Source organism: Mirounga leonina, unplaced genomic scaffold (genome assembly GCF_011800145.1).
Source record: "Mirounga leonina isolate KUSES-001 unplaced genomic scaffold, KU_Mleo_1.0 Mir_178, whole genome shotgun sequence".
Classification (NCBI taxonomy): domain Eukaryota; kingdom Metazoa; phylum Chordata; class Mammalia; order Carnivora; family Phocidae; genus Mirounga; species Mirounga leonina.
This window is the reverse complement of record NW_023270464.1, coordinates 27,607,605-27,629,019: the sequence shown is the minus strand read 5'-3', so window position 1 is coordinate 27,629,019 and position 21,415 is coordinate 27,607,605. Positions and strand designations below refer to the sequence as shown.

The 21,415-nt window shown below is 40.4% G+C and overlaps 1 protein-coding gene across 1 annotated transcript in view; it reads left to right on the top strand.

Annotated features, from left to right (window-relative positions):
• Window positions 1-6,652: 6,652 nt before the first annotated feature.
• Window positions 6,653-21,415, top strand: part of ZFAND6 (zinc finger AN1-type containing 6) — a 59,504-nt gene continuing 44,741 nt past the window's right edge. The window contains exon 1 of the mRNA XM_035024278.1: window positions 6,653-6,736. The gene's annotated coding sequence lies outside the window, so the exon portion shown is untranslated. The remainder of the gene's footprint in view (window positions 6,737-21,415) is intronic.

Here is a 21,415-nt window from a genome sequence, read left to right as displayed (position 1 = left end):
CACCCTGACTCACGCACCTCCAGGTGTACTGGTCTTCTTGGGATTCTTGAGCATGCTGCGCTTGTTTCCTTAAAACTACTCTGTTTTGCTCTCTGGCACATCCAGTCGTATGTCTGCTCCTGTGTCGTTGCTTCAGAGATGCCTCTGCAGACCAAGTTCCCTGACCCGGTGACTCTGCTTCATTTCCTTATGGAACCTGTCATCCGAAGTGGTTTATTTGGTTATTGTCTCTCACTGGACGGCAGAAGTTAGATCCATATACATAGGATTCTGTAAGGGCACATGGCATTTCATCTTACTGTAATTAGTCACCTGTCATGTGACTTGTTGCTTCATCCTTTTTCCACTATTAGTGTGGTGAAGAGCTAAGTCTTTCTCCATTTTCTTATTTCTTTGGGATTCAGTCTGTCTTACAGTGACTGAGTCAAAGTATATGAACATTTTTTTGTCTTTTTATAAACATTGTCAGATCTTTTAAAAATTTACCTAACATAAAGTTGACCAAACCAGTATAAAGTTTGACAAAAAACGTGAGAGAATATACACTTCCATATCTTTGCCAATGCTTGAATATTTTCCTTCCTGCCTTCCCTTTTCATAAGACTAATTATATATTTCTTTCTTTTTTTTTTTTAAAGATTTTATTTATTTATTTGAGAGAGAGAGAATGAGAGACAGAGAGCAAGAGAGGGAGGAGGGTCAGAGGGAGAAGCAGACTCCCTGCCGAGCAGGGAGCCCGATGCGGGACTCGATCCCGGGACTCCAGGATCATGACCTGAGCTGAAGGCAGTCGCTTAACCAACTGAGCCACCCAGGTGCCCCTCTTTTTTTTTTTTTTTTTTTAAGATTTTATTTATTTGACAGAGAGGGAACAGAAGCAGAGGGAGTGGGAGAGGGAGAAGCAGGCTTTCCACAGAGCAGGGAGCCGGATGTGGGACTCGATCCCAGGACCCTGGGACCATGACCTGAGCCGAAGGCAGACGCTTAACGACTGAGCCACCCAGGCGCCCCCTGATTATATATTTCTTAGATTAATTATGGTGACGAGTGGAGAGATGGGTATTGTATCTTCTAGTTTGTCTTTTGCTCATTTGGGGCAGTGTTCTATATTCGCAATACCCTTTTTATTCTTTTATATATTTAGGATAGCAGCCCTTTGTCACATCCCACAGATACTTTCCCTGGCTCTTTGTTTGTCTTTTATTTGCTTAGGGTATTTTTTATTTTAACTTGAAAGGGTTTTTACCGTTTAAGAAATTTAGGTTAATACCTCCTTTCTATGGATACTTTACTTTCATATTTATTGGGTTCTCCTGCCCAGATAACTGTTTTCTTCTAGTTCTTTTATGGTTTCGTTTTCATGTCTCTCTTTCTGTTCTTCTGGGTTTTGTTTTGACATCATACATGAAGTGAAATAACTTCCTTTATTTTTCCCTAATAATTAATCAGTTGTTTTAGCCCCATTAACGAAAATCTTTTTCTTGTTGCATTGAAATAAAGCTACCTTTATTTTATACTGTATACTTGGTTCTTTTTAGCTTTTATTCCGTATTCATGATTGATACTAGTGTACATTGTTTTAGTAGTTGGGAGTAATAATGTGTTTTCATTTTGTTACTGTTAATCTCCCTCCCTTTTCCTCCCCAGATTTTTGGCTGTTGCTTTGTTCTCCAGTTTTTTAGTTGATTCGTTAGGGTCTGCAGGTTGTTTTTGGGTTTTGAATTTTTAAATTAAAAAACTCTATTTCTGTATGTTGTATAATAAAAAATTTTAGCGCCATTAAATTCTCCTTTGCGTGTAGTTTTAGCTATATTCCTTAAATGTTGACATATAAAAATATCTGTATTTATTTACTTGTCCCTCATCGCTGCCGTTGCTCCTTGCTACCTGAACTTTGTGCCCAGTGCTGAGGCCTCCATGGTGAACGGTGAACGCACAGGGCCTTTGCTTTCACCGAGTTCCGAGTCTCTGGGAAAGCTAGGCTATTAACAAACCAAAGAAAGTTTTCAGATGTTGACAAGCGCTAGGAAGGAAAGAAATATGGTGTGCCAGTAGAGATTGGCACGTGCTGATTGGATGTCCTGAGAATGTCTCTGTGAGGATGTAATATTTAAACTTAATGGTGGGACCAAGGTTTGTTTGGGGAATTTCTTTAAGAGTTTCCTGGATCTGTCAGAACATTAAAAAAAATAATATAACAATCGCACACTGAGTTTGTTTTGCAAATTTCTTTTTTTGTAAAAATTGCCTTGTAAACAGTTTTGAGCCCGAAGCTTGTCCTGTAGAAAATTTGGAACTGTGATTTTGAATTCTAAGATCAAGAAAGAGCTGGGGGAAGTTTTTCAAGCGAAGGGAACTGTTAGCACAAAAAGGACAGAAGAGCCTGGCTTGATTTAGGATTTGACAGAAGAGTGGAATGACTAGGGTTCACCGAGTGAGTAGTGTGGGTCCAGCAAGACTTCTTGGGGAGACTTGCATTATTTCCAAGAGATAGGGCTGCTTCCACTTCTCTGCGTTCCTACCCTGTTTGGATTCTGTGACCCAAATCAATCTCCTACGAATAATTTAAGATGATTTCACCCCTTGGTACTTTCCTTCATTATTTCTACTGTATTTTCCAGTTTTTCTCCACTCAAGACCTTTGCATATGCTGTGCCCTTTTGCTTAGTTGTGATTTCCTTGAAGAGTCCTTCCTTAATGCTGGCAAAAGAGGTTAAGCCCTCTGTTGGCTATATTTACTCATTTCATATGGGACATTTCTTCTGTAAATACTTGTAATAACTGCAATTCATTAAGTGTATATCACTTGTTTTAGTGTCTGTTTCTCTCACGAGAGCTGTTATTTCCAAGCTGGTAGATAGTCACTTGTGGCTATTTAAATCCATCAAAATTAAGTAATACTATAAATTCTGTTCCTCGGTCGTGCTAGTACATACCAGTTGCTCAGTATCCACATGTGGCCAGTGACCATTGTACTGGACAGTAGAGATATAAATGTAAGTAGCCACTAGCTGTTGAAATACCACAAGTCTGAATGATTCCGTAAGTTTGAAGTATGAGCTGGATTTCTACTACAAAAAAAAGAGAAAAAATCTCAACTCAAGAATGATTATATATTGAAGTAATGCTATTTTATATGTTTTGTGTTAAGTAAAATATATTACTACAATTCGTTTAACTGTTTTAACATCGTAATGTGGCTACGAGAACACTGAAAACTACCCGTGGTTCCCATGACATCGCTGTGGGACGACAGTGGTCTGACTCCAGACCCTAAGTTTCCACAGCCCACAGCAGCTAGCGGTACCCAGCCCAGCATGCAGTAGGTGTTCTGAACCTTTGATGAGTTCATAAACTTTTCTCTTAACTTTGAACATTACTGTGTGGTCATCAAAGGATGTTACCTGTTCAGCTTGTGCTTTTCAAAATTGTTCATTGTCTGTGACTATAATTCTTTGAAAATTTCCATGACTGTTGAAAAAAGAAGCTTTTCTTTTGATAGCTATATAAAAATTAATTTTATCAAATAATTAGAGTGGATCATTTATTTTTTCATCTTTTGTTTATTTTTTTCTAGCTTAGGCTGCTAAGGAGAGAGGAGGGAACTTAGAGTCTGCGGATCTGTTTTCCATCACTTTTCTATGTCTCGCAGTTTACTTAGATTGGCGGTGGTATGTCACTTGGCACATGAAAATTTATGGCTATTAAATCTTAATAACTGAGTATTGGGAATGCTTTTTCCTTATACTTTGATCTTGATACTGTGATTCCTGTTCCTTTTTAGTTTACCTTTGTGGTGATCTTGTTTATCCCTGTAGACTTAAAAACAATTTATTGTCTTATAGAAAGATACCTCAGCTTGGTTTATGCTTTCCTATCCCTTTGTTTCCTTCATATTTCCTTTGTGTTTAGTATTTTGCTGAATGGGCCATTACCCTCTTCCCTCTTGCTCCCAGTGTTCCCCTTGTGTTGTTTTCCCTTAATGAATTGGGAGACACAGGGCAGGAGTTACAAACAAACACATGCCTCACTTTTATAAGCAATGTGTATTTGTCAGGAAATATTTTTCTAATTTTTTTTTTCTCCATTAGATAGTGGTTTTGAGACCACATCTTTAGTGACCTGGTCACGCTTCATGAATGTCAGGCTGGGCCTTTTATCAATTACTGCATAAACCCACCTGTTAGCACCCAGGGGTGATGCCAAGGATTAATTTCTGTTGTGTGAAGAATAGTTTGAGTTGTTCTCAGTCCTTTAAAATTCTGAGGAAGCTTTCACCCTGTTCTGTACCTACCGAAGTTAATCCTAATCGTCTAGGTACTTACTCCTTATAGAGGGTCTTTTTAAAGTGAGATGAGACCAAGTTGTTCTGGCTTGTTATCATCTACATTGTTAGTTGATAGGTTTGGGAAGGCTTCGGAGCTCCTCCCCCACCAAGAATACACAGTACGTCCTTTGAATACTTGATGTTCAAAAAGTTGTATTGTCACATGCAATCAGGGAACCTTGGAACTTTTGCAGGCTTCTTGTTTCTGTGAAGCAGTATTGTTTTCAAATAATCTCAGTTGTGATGTTGCTTTCCTTTTATTTATTTTTGCTGTTTTCTTCTGCTACTGATATAGAAGTGGAATAAAATCCCCTTATTTTTAACCTGTGAGCCACCTAAAATGATACTTATCACTGTGAAGTTCTTTCAAGTAGGTCCTAGAGATCTTTGAATAATCTTGGTATAACCACGTCTGTATTTCTTTTTTTGGTTATAGATTGAGAGTGGTCCTGGTGTCATTTTAGTGAATGTAATATGTGTCTGTTTTATACAAATAATTAACTCTGAAGTGAAAAATTGATGTCAGAGCAAAGGTTTTTTCATTCCCGTAACTGTCTACTAATTTTATGCTTGCCAAATTTTAAGATATAAAAGCTTGCCATCTCTTTTTCTATAGCCCTGTCAAATTTTGGCCAACTTAAAACCCTTTTTTTTTTTTCTTCCAAGTTTTATGCTGTAACGCGAATTATGTATTCTTTCTGTTATTTGCCCCTGTACCTCTTCTGCTTCCAGTGTTGTTTTGCGAGAGTGTCCACACAGTGGGAAGAAAACCTGAACTTGACTCGTAAAGTACTGGGCATTCAGAGCAGTGAATCCTTGCAAAGCATCTTGGGACTAGGCCTCTGTGAATTGGCTCTTTCAATTTGTCCACTTAAAAGGCATAATAGATGATGCAGCTGTTTGGGCTTCTGCGGGGTATTACTCCATATTCATATCTAGTTGCAATTATGTGAATTTTCAGTTTCCTACAGACTTCTCTTTGTATTCAAAACAAGTTTGTTGGCTTTGTGTTGTTCTAATGTATGGATTTTCTTTCAGGAAAAATGCTTGCAAGGTTTTGAACTTTGAAAACTACCTTTAATTTTAAAAATTTTTATATAAACGTATGGAAAGTATTTTTGAGAAGAAACCACTTTAATTTGCATTACTTTTTTGGATTTATTTTTATAAATCAGTTAAAATTTTGGTAGGGGTGAAAATTAGACTTTACTGAACAAGTTAAATGCCATTCAGTCAGGTAGTGATTAATGTCAGAGTGATATTTGATTGGCCAAGCTATTAAGACATAAGCAGTTCTAATTAAAATAAACATAATAAAATGCAGCAAACTTAGTAATGTATAAAGGCACGTGTTTGCGTGTGATGTCTTTGGAGTCTCCCCAGGTGACATTTACTGTCCGTATTCTCAGAGGAGTCTCCCTGCCTTTGGCTGCACTCCGGGCTGCTCACGGCCCCTTAAATTAATGAATGCCCAAGGAGGCTGCAAAATCGTGCCTAGCCTTGATTAAAAAGCAACAGTAATTTAAAAATAAAACAACTAAAATCATCCTGAGCTTCACCCAGAACTTGCGCTCAGGGCAGGTTGCCTTTGCCTTTTGTAGATGTCCGTTTGCCTTGGCTGCGCACTCACCGAGGCAGACATGTCAGACCTGTAGATGCGTGTGCACTTTTAAGTAGAAATACCAGAGTTTGAGGGCCCCCCCAGTTTTTACCCTGCGATGATGCTGAGGACAGAGCAGCAGTAACTTTGGTGGTGCAGAAATGAGTATTTTGCATTTAGTGTTTCAGGGCTATCCGTTTTCCATGACTTAAATGATCCTATTTTAAGTCTTAGAGAAGATACGGTTTTTGTTCAGTTTGGCAGAATTTTGCAGCGGATTTTCTGTTGCCACTTGAAAAATTCCAGACAACCTGTGAACTCTATTGTAAAGGGAGTGTGTCCTACCCAGAGCTGCACTTTACCTTCATGGCTGTGTAGAACCTAAAGTGACGTAGGCCAAGAGCATCGTGTTTGGAAGAGTTGGTCCCAGAACTGCAGGTGGGCGCCGCGGCTGTCAGACTTTGGTCGCGGCGCCTCGGTGTGTGCGTTTTCACCCAGACAAAAGAGTGAGCCCACACTTTGCCCTGGGAAACCGAAACACTGCCTACTGTCCCTTTAAGAAACCAGCTTATCAGGGGGTTTCGGCGGGTGCGACCGAACCTGCTAGCAAGGAAAAGTTCTTTAAAATAATGGATGTCAGCCGCGGCCAATCGCAGCGACGAGCTTCCCGCTCGGGGCGGGGCGTGTCCTCGTCGGCCAGTGGGCTGCAGGGGGCGGGGCCTGCCGTTCACGCTTGGTTGCCGTGGAGCACAGCTCCAAGTGAAGTTAATCTGAGGGGAAGCGAGCAGAAAATTGTGGAGGTTTTGGTGGTAGGATTTTTGTTCCGATCTTCTAATAACCCTTTATTTTACACTTTTGCTCCTTTATGCTTCTGTGTGCGCTACGGTCTGTCATTGTGCTGTTTTCGGATGCAAACCGAACATTAACATTAAGCAGGGAAGCAGAACAAAAGGGCTGTTTGGACAGGAAATCGGTGTTGAGAGGATCAAACTTGACTTTGTTCGTCAGGATCTCTAGCTGAGAGCCTGAGTGTGGGTCGAGGTCGTGCGGGCCGGGGTCCGCTCCGGCAGCGGGCTTCCTCGCCCTCACCCCTGGAGGGGGTCGTGCCCCTGAACTCAGGGGGTCGTGGAGCCCACGGGAGGGCGGGCGGCGGGGGCTCGGGCGCGAGTGCGGTCACCGGTCGGCGCCGCCGGGGCTTTCGCTCCCCCTCCCCCTCCCAGGATCCGGCCCCCCGAGTGTGTGCTCTGGGCTCACCCCCAGCCCCCCCCCCCACGGTGTGCCCCGGACTCACCTCCGGACCCCCCCCCGCGGTGTCCCCTGGGCTCATCCCACCACCTCCCCCCACGGTGTCCCCCGGACTCATCCCACCACCTCCCCCGACGGTGTCCCCCGGACTCACCCCAGCCCCCCGCCACGGTCTGCCCCGGTCTCACCCCCGCACCCCCCTCAACCGGCGTGCTCCGGACGGGGCCGCGGGCTGGCATCCTTCGTGTGCCCCGGACTTGTTGTTGAGGAGCCCATTGACTTCGTTCTGTGTAGCACAAGGTAAAAGCGCTCGCCTCTTCGTTCAGACTCCATCTGTTCCAGACGTGGACCTAAGAAGCACCCCAACAGGAGCGGGACTGGGTGCAGAGCTGTAGGAGGGCTAGCAAAACTTTTGGGGAACTATCCTGAAGCTACTGACATTCCTTAACCTATGAAATAATCATGGTAGGCTTCACTACCGCAGTGTTCTTGAGACTGTTCTCTTCGTATTGTTGCCCTTTGATCTCCTAGAAGTGAAGGTGTAAGAGTTCCTGTGAATAATCGGCCCAAGTGCCTGCTAAGCGTTTCAGCCCGTATAGCTGTATTTGCTGTGCTGCGCCTTTCAGTTCATGCGGAGGTTTTTAAATGTATGCTTTCCGTTCTGTTGCTTAAACAGTGTAGCAGTAAGAATAGTAATGATGAAATCAGGAAAAGTCACTATACGGCCATAAGAACCTCTCTGTGTGGTGCTCTTATTTTTTCTTTTCCTCTTCTGTACCTTACCGAATTCTTGTATTTTTCCCATAACTGTAAATTGTAGTTTTATATTTCACTAAACTGTGTCATCTGTTAAAACTGTTTTCATTTTAGTTGTATAATTCTCTTAAGTTAGTAGGACCTTAATTGACTTAGTCTTTTGCCTGTATTACGTTTAGATTGTTCCCAATTTTTCACCATTTTAAATAGCATTGTGTTAAACAGACTTCTTTGTGTACATTCAAAAATATTTCCTCTTTTTTCCCCAAGATTTTTCTTCTGGAAAAAGCCCCTGAGTGGGCTTACCTAGGTCAAAGGATATGAACACTCAGGAGCCAAATTGCTTTTCAGAAAGGTTATACCAGTTTACATTGCCGCCAGCAGCATGAGCTTCAAACTTTCTCCGACGGTAGCCCCTGAAATGCTGTAATAAAGCGTGCCTCTGAAGCGCTCCGACTGGGTGATCAGCTTTTGCCTAAACTAGTGACCTATTTTAAATCCCGTTTTCCAAGGTGTACATGAATATAAAGTCATTAAAACGAGCTGAAGGAAATTGGAACAATTTTTACCTGCTTAAGTGAGCGATTATATCTTCATTGGGTAACTTGCTTATTACATGTATTGCTGTCAGTAAGTGCTGGGCTTAATGTTTTACATTGGCCTTGCTGTTCAGACAAGGTTTTCTGGTACGTGCTTCTTCGAGTAAGCACTTACTGGAAGAAATAATTTCTTACAAGATCTCTCAGAAACATTTGTAGAGAAGGGCTACAGTAGTGCCACTTAACATTACCTGACTCTGAACAGGTGTGGACAGCCTTTGTCACTGTTCGTGCATTCCTGGTTTTTTTTTATATGGTAGAGAAACAGAATTAGTATGTGTAGATCTACATTTTAAAATGGTGTATCAGCACCTTTCCAGTATTTCGTAGGTTTTCCATTAAATGTGAGAAGACGACTGTGCACTCACATAGCAGTACTAGACCCGTGTTTTTTGTCTGTCTTTACGAACACTCTTTGTTTGGCAGTGACTGCTGATCATGTGCTCTTAACAGCCCGTGTGTTCAGTGGGCTAGGCCGTAACTGCTCAGGATATGAACTTGTTAACTAATGTTCCAGAATAAACCTAAGAAGTTGTTTTAAAGCAAAATTCAAGACAATTAAAAATACTAATTTAACTGGTGAATGGGAGGCTGTGAGAAATGGTGGGGGAAGCTCTAACTCGCTGACACAAAGCAGTTGAGCACAGGTGCAGTTTAACTTACTTTCTGTGAATTTTTCCAATTACTGATAACATCATGTCTCCAACTTCCAGAGCTTAATGTTGTTTTGTTGGTCATTGTGTTTGTTGCAAGGGAAAACTTTTTTAAATGTCTGTTTTGTTTGCCAACAGGGGAAGAGTTTGAGTTTTCTAGACAATTGGGTTTTTCTTCACATTTGGAGTGGAGGAGAAGGACTTAAAACTCATCAGTTGTAATTAGCGAAATAGTTACCATGAAACACATTTTCCATGCGTTTAAATTTTGTGGCTGTATCAGAACTTAACACAGATGAATTCTTCATTCATGAGTAGAACGGTTGTTTGGGTTTCACTTGAATGTTTACAATTTGTGTTGGTGCTTAAATATTTATATCACAAATCTTTCCTTTGTTCTGATTTTGAGAAAATGTATTTCTTTTTTTTTCAGTCTTAACATTCTGATCTTGTTGCTACAATAGAGATGAAGATAATTGTAAATATAACGATTTTAATAAGGTCTTTGCAGGTTTAGCTGTGGATCACATTTCAGTGGGGGGCCTGCTCCCCTAGGGCTCTGGGAGTGCCAGCACTTAGAGAAGTGAGCATCTGTAATTGGGCGCACACCTCTGCCACGTCTCCTGTACTGTGCTGTCTGGTTGGCAGCACTAGGGAGTAGCAGCCTACTGTATACTTTCAGTGTATAGGTTTTATTCAGAGTAGAAGCCAGTTTTCTAGAGGGAGAAGAAAACGCTTTAAATGAGCTAATATTGAGGCAAGATAAGAATAGTGATAGCTCTATTTTATTCGTTAAGGATTAGGAAAAAAATGATCTAAGAGGGAATATTAAATGCATTCAGAACTTCTATTGTTAGTTTCCGTTCAAGGGGAATACAGTGATTTTTTTCCTCTAATGACATAAGGTAAAATTTTAATGGACAGTAAGTTGGTAAAACTGGAGAGAACCTAGAAGCAGTGGCTTAGTATTTACAGGGTCTCTTTGTTCTGTGTGATAGAGGGACTTTACAGCTTTGCAGTGTTCTTCCTGTGTGGCTTCTTTATAAAAAGTAGGTAAATGTTTTAGGAAGTAATTTTTCTTGATAACTTTTAGGAAGTGCTTGTTTATTAATTGATGTCTGGGAACCTGTTTGACTTAATCTGATTTTTTGTGTTTGGATGTCATTAGAAAAAATGAACTTGAAACTTTTTTTTTTGGGTAAAAGGGAGCAGATCCATCTATCTCTCTTTATACCTTTTGCATTTTCTCCCCAGTATAAGCACCTTCCTGCCCCACCAGTGGATTTTTGTTGAGTATGTACTTGATTTCTCAGTAAAATTTAGCACTATTAACTACTTTTTCCTTCTTGAAACTCTTCCCATGAGTTTAATGATGTTGCTCGGGCTTCTTTTTGTGATTTCTGCCCTTTGCAAGTGTTTCCTCTTTATAACCATTAAGTATTGGAATTTCATAGGATTCTGACCCTAACATTCTTCTCAGGCTATCCTTCTTGGGTGATCTCCAGGACCACATCTTCAGGTAACTGCCCATACATAGTAATGGTTCTAAGATCTGTATCTTAAATCCAGATTTTTTGAAATCTTGAAACCCGTGTTCATCCAGCTAACAAAGGTCTCTCTTCCATACCTGTGTGAAACTCAGCAAGGCTAAATTTTAACTGCCTTTTGTCGCCCTCGCAGCCGTCGGTATCCTACAATCCTTTCTTCCCTCCTGTCCCAGAAAATGGGTGGTATGCAAAACCTGGGTTTTGTTCTGATTCTTCCTTCTTCTTCCGCACCCAGTGAGCCTCAGCCTCCTAACAATTCTATTTATTTATTTAATTTAAAAGATTTTACTTTTAAGTAGTCTCTACACCCAGCGTGGGGCTCGAACTCACAAGCCCGAGATCAAGAGTCGCGCACCCGATGGACTGAGCCAGCCATCTCTCCCTCCTATCAGTTTAAATCCATAGTATCTAGAGTCCATGGCTTCTCATTTTGATTAGTAAAACAGTCTCTTAACTCATCTTCACTTCCAGTTTTGGCTTTCTACAATACATTCTTCACTGTGAGATTGTGTCTGTTTTTCTCTGCTTAAAATTCTTTAGTGTTCTTTGTTGTCCTTTGAACTTTCTTAGCTACCTAGGACGAGTAATAATACCAGCTAATTCTGTGCTAAGCATTCTCTGAGTCCCCAAACAACTTGGAGAAGTAAGGACTATTACGTGCATTTAACAAGTGAGATAATTTGGAAAGGCTAACTAATTTGTCCAGGATTGACTTAGCTGGTGAGGGCTAGCACACTTTGTACGCAAGTGTGCTGGACCAAAGTCCTTCCTCCTGACCGCTGAGCCATGCGCCCTCCTAAGCTGGCCCCTGCTTCTCTACCCTTTTTTCCCCCCACACCACTTCATTTCATCTTCTCACCAACTATTTGCAGTTCCTTCTTCTAGGGCATACTCAAAACTTGTTGCCGGAGTCTAAAAGTGCCTTAAGGGTTTTCAGAAAGACATTTTTGACCATTTTTTGGAACACTCCAAAAAAGACATTTTAGCATCTCCAGAATATAAGAAGATCAAAGAATGAAATGTAGGAAAGATAAGGTAGTTTTCCATACGTAGTTGGTTTTGAATTTCAGAGCTGTTGAATTCTTCACGTTTAATAAAAGCTTGAAACCTACCTGTGTAAGAGGAACATTAGGCTTAGTGCAGCCTCGCTTTATCAGAGCTATTTGAAATGGTAATGGGCTCTTTCCGCCGCTGTTCCTGGAGACCCGGTGTGCATTTCTCATGTTCTCTTGCACCCGACGTCGTATCATCACAACAGGTTAAATACTGCAGCTGATTTTTTGTAGAAAGAAAATTGACGTAAATGGAGACATAATTGATTTGGAATCACTTTTATTTCAGATACTCACTTCATTTCTCTTCATCTGTCTCCACCACCCCCTCCAACGTATTTTAAGGCAAAATGACCTTTATTCAGTCAAGGAAATAAAGCCTTTCATCTATAGCTTAGAAAGGACGTGGTGTTAAAAGAAAAAGATCAAATGGATAGAACTTTTAAAAATATAGGTAAATATTTGGTTTTGAAAGGGGTTGAATCTATAACTGGACTTGGAAGTTAATGTAATTATAAACTTTTAATTAAAATTCATAGTTGTCTATAAAAGCAGGAGTTTTTGTGGGTGGTTTTGTATTGTTTTATATCGTATTCATGTATTTTAGAGGCAGGAAATTCCATACTACTCTCAAAAGTTTTAATTTGCCATATTTTATTACCCAAAATAATCTTTTGCTAGTTTCTTAAATAATAAAAGTGCAAACTAATAGTTCATTTAATAAATTTTAAGTGTTCTATATTACAATAATAAAATAATATATAATTTGAAAAGATGTAAAACTTAGTATTGATGAATAGAATACACAGTAGTTTTCCTTAATTTTTTAGATAATTGCTTAAAAGTGTATAGTGTATCTCTTTCCAAATCTCAATAGCTGTAGAACTTTATAAAAAAGAATCAGTTTTAGTGGGAAAAATTATTCTTGACAGATTATTTAAAATGAAAACCTACACCGAAAAGGTCTCATTAATTGCCTAAAATAATAGTTTCAATAAGCAAATTCTTGTTGAGCTGTGTGCACAGAGGCTAGTCAGGTAGTCTGACCCAGTCACCTAGTCCGGTGAGTTTTGCCAAAGTGCTGAAAGACCCAACCTTTTCTTAAGTTCACTTACTATTTGAAGAAATTGGGGGATATGAATATTCTCTGTACTATAAGTCCATATTATAGATTACTGAGTGCCAAATTGTGGTTTGTTATAAATGATTGCAGTAGAGGCTCAGCAGGGAGAAAGATCACTGTGAGCTGGGATAGTCCGGAAATTCTAAAAAAGTAAAATCTGAAGCATGCCTTGAAAGTTAGATATGTTTGAGACTACAGCAGTGACAGAGACCCTTCTTGTCTTTTTTCTTCTCTTTTTCTCTTTTTTCTTTTCTTTTCTTTTCTTTCTTTCATTTTGGATATAGAGCAAAAGCTTTATTATTTTCACCTGAAAAGGGACAACTCTGAAATGGTAAAGTGGACAGTAATAAAAAGAGACTCATAGCTGGCTTCCACCGAAGTTTTCCTGGTTTGTTGGGTGCCATATAATTTCCCACTTAACTAGTAAGCTCTAGCTTCTGGGCTTCTTGAGGTGGTGAAGAGGCATGGAGGGTACTCTGGTTGTGGGAATGGTGTGATTATGAGCTGTGAGGTGTGGGAGGCTTCTGTGCAGAGAAGTGGTCGACAGCAGTATTGGGAGGAATAATTCGGTAATCACGGCTCCTATTGAACACCGTATCAGACACGTTAACTTTTTTAAAAAGATTGAATATTTTTAGAGGAGTCTTCAGTTCACAGCAAAATTAAGAGGAAGTTAAGAAAAGTTCTTATGTACCCGCTCTGTCTCCACACATGCATATCCTCCCGCATTACCAACATCCCCCACCAGAGTGGTACATTTGTTACAGTGATGAACCTACATTGACACATCATAATCACTCAGAGTCCATTAGGGTTCACTCTTGGTGGTGTATATTCTGTAGGTTTGGGCAAACATATGATGAGATGTATCCATCATTGTAGTATTATACAGAGTACTTCACTGCCTTAAAAATCCTCTATAGTCCTTCTGTTCATCCATACCCTCTCATCCTCAGGCCCTGACAACCACTGATCTTTTTATGGTCTCCACAGTTTTGCCTTTTTCAAGATGTCATGTAGTTGGAATCACACAGTATGTAGTGTTTTCAGATTGCCTTTTTTCACTCAGCAATAAGCATTTAAATTTCCTCCATGTCTTTTCATGGCTTGATAGCTCATTTCTTTTTAGCGCTGAATAATACTCCATCATGTGGATGGATCACAGTTTATTAATCCATTTACCCTGAGAGACATCTTAGTTGCTTCGGAGTTTTTATCAGTTGGAATAAAGTTGCTGTAAACCTCCAGGTTTACCTTTGCTTACATACAAAGACTATTATTGCTGGATTGTAAAGTATTTAGTATTGTAAGAATCCACCATTCAGTCTTCCAAAGTGGGTGTATCATTTTGCAGTCCCATAAGTAAGGCTTGAGAGTTCCTGTTGCTCCACATCCTTGCCAGCCTTCCATGCTGTCAGTGTTCCAGATTTGCCATTCTCATAGGTGTTTAGTGCTGTCTCATTGTTTTAATTTGTATTTTCCTGATGATGTATGATGTGGAACATCTTTTTATATGCTTATTTGCTATCTCTGTATCTTTGGTGAGGTATCTGTAAGGTCTTTGGCCCACTTTTTTAGAGTTCTTTGTATATTTGGATCAGTCCTTTTTATCAGATGTGTCTTTTGTAAATATTTTCTTACACTCTATGGCTTGTCTACTCATTCTCCTGACATTGCCTTTCACAGAGTGGAAGTTCAGCTTATCAGTTATTTCTTTCATGGATCATGCCCTTGGTGTTGCCTCTAAAAAGTAATTGCCATTACAAAAGTGATTTTCTCCTTTGTTATCCTCTAGGAGGTTGATAATTTTGTGTTTTACATTTACGTCCATGATACATTTTTGTATTAATTTTTGTGAAGGGTGTAAGGTCTGTGTCTAGATTCATTTTTTTAGCATATGGATGTCTAATTGTTCCAGCATCATTTGTTGAAAAGACTGTCTTTGTTTTATTGTATTGCCTTTGCTCCTTTGTTAAAGATCAGTTGGCTCTGTTGGCTGTGTTTATATGGGTCTGTTGCTGGGTTCTCTATTTTATTCTAGTGATCTGTTTGTCTTTCATCGGTACAATATGGCTTGATTACTATAACTTCATACTAAATCGAAGTTGGGCAGTGTCAGCCCTCCAACTTTGTTGTCCTTCAACATTGTATTGGCAATTCTGAGTCTTTTGCCTCTCCATATAAACTTGAGAATCAGTTTGTTGATATCCACAAAATAACTTGCTGGAATTTGGATCGGAATTTCATTGAATCTGTAGATTAATTTTGGAAGAACTGACATCTGGACAATATACGAGTCTTCCTACCTGTAAACATGGAAGATCTCTCCATTTATTTAGTTCTTCTTTGATTTTGTTCATCAGAGTTTCGTAGTTTTCTTCATATGCATTGTATGCATATTTTGTTAGATTTATACTACCTAGGTATTTCATTTTTGGATGCTAATGTAAATGGTATTATGTTTTTAATTTCAGATTCATTGCTGATGTATAAGATAGCAATTGACTTTTATATATTAACCTTATATCCTTCAACTTTGCTATAACCACTTACTAGTTTCACGAGGGTTTTTTGTTGTTGTTGATTCAAGTTTTCTGCATAGGCGATCATGTGATCTGTGAACAAAGACAGTTTAATTTCCTCCTTTGTGATCTGTGTACTTTCTATTTCCTTTTCTTGTCTTACTGCATTAGCTAGTGCTTTCAGTACCGAGTTGAAAAGAGGGTACGTATTTGCCTTGTTCCTGATCTTTGTGGGGAAGCTTCAAGTTTCTCACCATCAAGTATGATGCCACCTGCAGGAATTTTGTAGATAGTCTTTATCAACTTGAGCAAGTTTCCCTCTGTTCCCGTACTAACTTTTCAAGTCCTCACAACGGTTATTATGAGCTGAGTGTTATTGTCTGTGTTTCACAGATGATGCTACTGAGGCACAGAGAGTTGAGGCCCTTAAAAAAGATATTCAAGATGGGGAGACTGCCGGGATTGTTTGGGAAGCTCCATGGTAATCTTAATTTTACTAATCTTCCTGAACTTTGGGATTGTGATCTCAAGGCCACTTTCAGATGACTTCCTGGGAGAGGTAAGAAAGGAGTACTCCTTATCCCAGTGAGTTCCAGCTCTCTAGGGTTTTTGTGAGGATGGGACCATGCCTTCTCCCCACCTCCTGCTGAGTTCACATCCTCTGGTTCTTTCCTATGAGCTCAAAATCAGATTTTTTTTTTTTTTTTGGTAGAGATTTATTAATCAGTCATTCGGTCTTTACCTTCCTTAATTTTCTTTTACAAAAATTTCTGAAGTGGATATGGTACAGATAAAAATGGTGGTGTACTTAGCACTGTCCTTTCTTCTTTATGTTTGTTATTTTTAACCTTCTAGCCCTGTGAGCTGTTGGTGGTGGTACCTACATTGACAAATACTCCACAGATTCTTCAGCACCTACTAGGTGCTATGCCAGGAACTTACGATATCTTGGGGAAACATACTCAGAGGATTAAAATGTTTAGTGACATAAGGGAAAAAGACATCAGGTTTTAACAGGAGCAGAGAATGAGAGAAGACTTTATGGAGGAAGAAGGACTCGTACTAAGTTTAAGACGATACTAAAAGCTAACCAGAGTGAATAAAAGGGATGGGATAGGTAGGCCTTGTAGCCAGAGAACAAAGCATGTGCAAGGTGATGATTAACAGCATAGAGGCTGAGAGCTTCAAGACCCCCATGAGGCAGAATGGCAGGAGAATGAGGCTGGATAGGCAGGCCGCAGAGCCTGTTCTCTTAGTGATGGAGAGCCATTGGATTATTGATCTGGGGAGTGGTCTGATCATGTATCGTTGCTTGAGTATTTACTTTGGTGATAAAATGGTAGCGGTGGGGGTTCAAGATTACACAGCTTAGTAAGAATCAACTGCAATTTGAGTTGAGGTCACTCTGCCTCTCTTTAAATCTGTTGAAGCCTAGACCGTTTAAGATACCTAGTGTTCAGGTTCATTGGTTAGTAACGTTAGGCAGGGGAGGTGAGTAGAGTACACAGGTAGTTACCGGAAATCAGTTCAGAAGACAAGAGATTAGTTGAGACTTATCATGAAATCTGCCTAATGATTGAGACATGACTGGCCAAGAAGTGGGAAGATGTGGGCTTAAAGCAGGTATAATTGCATAAAAGGGTGGGATGTGAAATATCAAGGACCTAACTACTAATTTGCATTTGGAAGAGAGGTCAGAATTGACTAGAGTTAGTAAGCCGAGTTGGCAAAGCAGATGATAGTTCCCTTGGAAGAAATTAAGTTAGGCAAAGGTATTTTTTGGAACAAGTCACTGAGCTGTGTTGAATTTGAAGTAAATCACTGAGGGTTTTTGACACCATTAGCCTGCAAACATGGCTCTCTCCTAGACTCTGGGAACCCAGAGATAAATGAGACATGCTGGCCCAGCACCTGAGGACCATATCACAATCCTCTTACATCCTTGAGCCTCAAAATACCTCCTAAGCTACAGCCTGAACTTGGTGAAGAATTTTGAGGTCAGTTCATTCCTACCATGCCTGTTTTATTCCCATGCTATAAGTGCGGTGTGCTCTCCTTTTTGCTCTACAGCTCTTTTCTAGAGGGAACGAGGTCTTGAACTCTTCACAGAGTGTTTCTTTGTCACCTGCCCCAAGCTGCAGCTTTGCTCTTCCCAGAGGCCACCACTCTCCTGTGGTTCTTGCGGAGGTGGCTGTGGATGCCGTACTCCACAACAAGAGGTTACAAGGGACGTGAGGTCTGTGTTTTCTAGCTCCCTTTGTTGTTTGCAGACCGTTACTCTTCCCAGCAAAAACCCGGTGATCTTCCTATCCTAGCTCCGTTCCTGTTCCTTATCTTCTCTACATCATTCTCATGCTTACTGAGGATTTGCCACCTGGTTTAAGTTCTGCTTTTTCCCATTCAGCCATCCAAGTGACTTCCCCCTTCTGTAAATGCAGGGATTTTGGTTTATCTATTCCTCCCAGCCTGGAACAGTGGCTGGCACATAGAAAGTGCTTAATTCTCATTGAATAAATAAATTAAAATTTTAGAAGTCCCTTGACTTGCGTATCCACAGAGCTTTAGCAACCCGTTCCGAAGACCAAGCCTTACACCTTGCTGCTTGAGGTAACTCCGCCTCTGAAATTGTTTTCCAGCTGTGGAAGTGTAATACATGTTCATTATTAACGATTTAGAAAATGGATAGACCAAAAAAAAAGTGCACTCAGAACCTAGCTACCTAGAGATGAAAGTGGATATTTTGCTTTTACAAAAAATCTTTCTAGGCTTTTTTTCCTGTGCACGTGCAAATGTAATTCTAATTTTTTGAGGGATCACAGTTTCGTCTTGGGACGTCTTTTCGTGTCATTATTCCTTATTCACTTAACACACGGATGCCTGCTGCGCGTCAGCTGCCGACGGGATGGCATTAAGGGAAACCGGCCCCGCCGCAGCAGAGCGGCTCGCCAGAGGCGGCTGCGCGGGGCGCACGTCCTGGCTGATGGCCGTGCGGTGCTGTCACAGGAAGCCGGGAGGCGCCCGAGTTTGTTGAACCACCCTGTATTCTCTTTACTTTGGGACTGATTTTTTTATCGTCGGAAACAGTGCTGCCATGATGATGTTCTTAGGGTCAATTCAAAGAAGAGGAATTCTGGGTCCAAGACTATATTTTAGTCTTTTAAACTTGTTCTAGGGAACTGTTGTACTACTTTATGTTCTCACCAAAAAGGTGAGCTAGTTTGTATAAAAGCTAGTTTATCTGTGCCCACACAAGAAAGTATGTTAGTTTTTTTTAATGATTCTAATTTACATACCATAAAATTCACCCATTTAGTAAGTGTTCAATTCAGTAATTTTTTTTTTTAAAGATTGTATTTATTTATTTGAGAGAGAGAGAGAATGAGAGCGAGCACATGAGAAGGGGGAGGGTCAGAGGGAGAAGCAGACCCCCCCACCGAGCGGGGAGCCCGATGCAGGACTCGATCCCGGGACTCCAGGATCATGACCTGAGCCGAAGGCAGTCGCTTAACCGACTGAGCCCCCCGGGCGCCCTCAATTCAGTAATTTTAAATAAATTCACAAAGTCGTGTAATTACTGCCACACTCCACTTAGAACATTTCCTTCACCCTGAAAAGATCCCTCAAGCCTGTTTGTAAACAAGTCCCATTCCCAGACGCATTCTTGGGCAACCAATAGATCTGCTCTCTGTCCCTGTAGATGTGTTCTTTCTCAACATGTAAGTGGAATCACATATATTCATGTGGTCTTTCCAGTTTGACTACTGTCACCAGCATCCATGTTGCAACATCGGTCATTAGCTTGGTCCTTTTTTCTTTTTTATCTTTATTGCGGTAAAATACACATATAAAATATACCATTTAAATCATTTTTAAGTGTATAGTTGATTGGTATTAAATGCATGTACACTGATGTGCAGTCATCACTGCTGTCCATCTCCGGAGCTTTTCTCATCATCTTGAAACTGTGCCCATTAAATAGTAACTCCCCATCCCTGCTGCCCAGTAATTACTATTCTACTTTGTGTCTCTGTGAATTTGACTATTTGAAGTTCTCTCTTTTTGTTGTTTTTTTGTTTTTTTAAGTAAGCTCTACGCCCAGTGTGGGGCTTGAACACCGACCCCAAGATTAGGAGTCACATGCTCTACCGACTGAGCCAGTCAAGGTGCTCCTGAAGTTCTTCATATAAGTGGAATCATACAGAATTTGTCCTTTTCTGTCTGGCTTATTTCACTTAGCATGAGATTTTCAAGGTTCATTCCTCATGTAGCACATAGGAGATTTTCACTCCTACTGAAGACTGAATAATATTCCCTTGTGAGTGTATATATCCCCTTCTGTTGAACCATTCATCTGTCTGCAGACATTTGGGGTGTTTCTACCTTTTGGCCCTTGTGAGTAATGCTGCTGTAACTCTGAGGGACAAATAATCGTGTTCCAGTTCCTGCTTTCACATCTTTTGGTGTGGAGTTCACACCCAGGAGTGGGGTTGCTGGATCATGTGGTAATTCTCCATATAACTTTCTGAGGAACTGCCAGACTTTTCCGTAGAGGCTCTACCATTTTACATTCCTACCACCAGCACTCCTCTGTCTTTTTGAAAATAGCTATCCAGATGGTATGAAGTGGTATCTCATTGTGGTTGTGATTTGCATTTTCTGATGATTAGTGATGTTGAGCATCTTTTCATGTGCTTATTGGTCATACATTGGGATGTCTTCTTTGGGGATATGTCTATCCACGTTCTTTGCCCTTTTTTGGATTGGGTTGGATTTTTTTGTTGTTGAGTTGTAGGAGTTATTTTCTGCATTATTAATTCCTTATCCGATAATAGCACTTGCACATATTTTTTCCCATTCTGTGGGTTGCCATTTTACTCTGTTAATTGTGTCCTTTGACGGACAAAATTTTTAATTTTGATAATGTCCAAATTATCTATTGTTGTTATCTGTGTTTTTGGTGTCATATCTAAGAAATCATTGCCAAATCCGATGTCCAGTCTTTAGCCCTATGTTTTCTTATAGGAGTTTTATAGTTTATATGCTTAGGTCTTTGATCCATTTTCAGTTAATTTTCGTACATGGTATAAAGGAAGGGTCAAACTTCGTTCCTTTACATGTGGAGATCCAGTTTTCCCACCACTGGTTCTTAAAAAGACAGCCCTTTCCCCTATTAAATGGTCTTGGCTTGTCCCTTTTTATTGCTGGTTAGTATTCATTGTGTAGATGTATATATACCGCATGTTACTGCTCCATTTACCAGTTGGTGGACGTTGGGGTTTCCAGCTTTCGGCTAGTCTTAATGCCACTGTGAACACGTATGTGTCAGTTTTTGGGTGGCATACGTTTTTGTTTTTCTTGCATAGACACCCAGAAGTGGAATTACTAGATCATATGCTAACTGCAAGGTTAACTTTGTAAGAAATGGCAGACTGTTTTCCTAAGTTCCCACAATCACTTACATTCCCAGCAGCAGTGCGTGAGAACTTACTTTTCTCTTCACCCTCACCAGCACTTGCTGTGGTCAGTCTTTGTCAGCATAGCTACTCGGGCAGAGATGGAGTGGTATCTCATTGTGGGGGGAATTTATACTTGTCAAACAACTGCAGACACCCCTAACATGGAACGCAAGGATGAGTCTTCTGGCTGGAGCCTCTTGTCAGTTCCAGCTCTCCTCCTTTTCCCACCACTTACTCTGAAGCTTTATCAACCCCCGGTCTCTTGTTTCCTCCTTCCTTCCAGGTGAAGGTCCCTCTTCAGTCACTTTCTGAGTTTCTAATCTTGGACCAAGTCAACCATTTATATGCTCTGCTTCTGAACCTAAGCAGGTAATACTACCAGGGCAGGTCACATACTTTTATGTTTTGATACTGCTGTGAGTTTTTCTGTAACTTTCTATTTTGATTTAATTTCAAACTTAACACAGAAGTTGCATGAATAGGACAAGGAACTCCTGTTTCTTTTTCCCAGATTCTCAGTAGTACTCTTTATCCC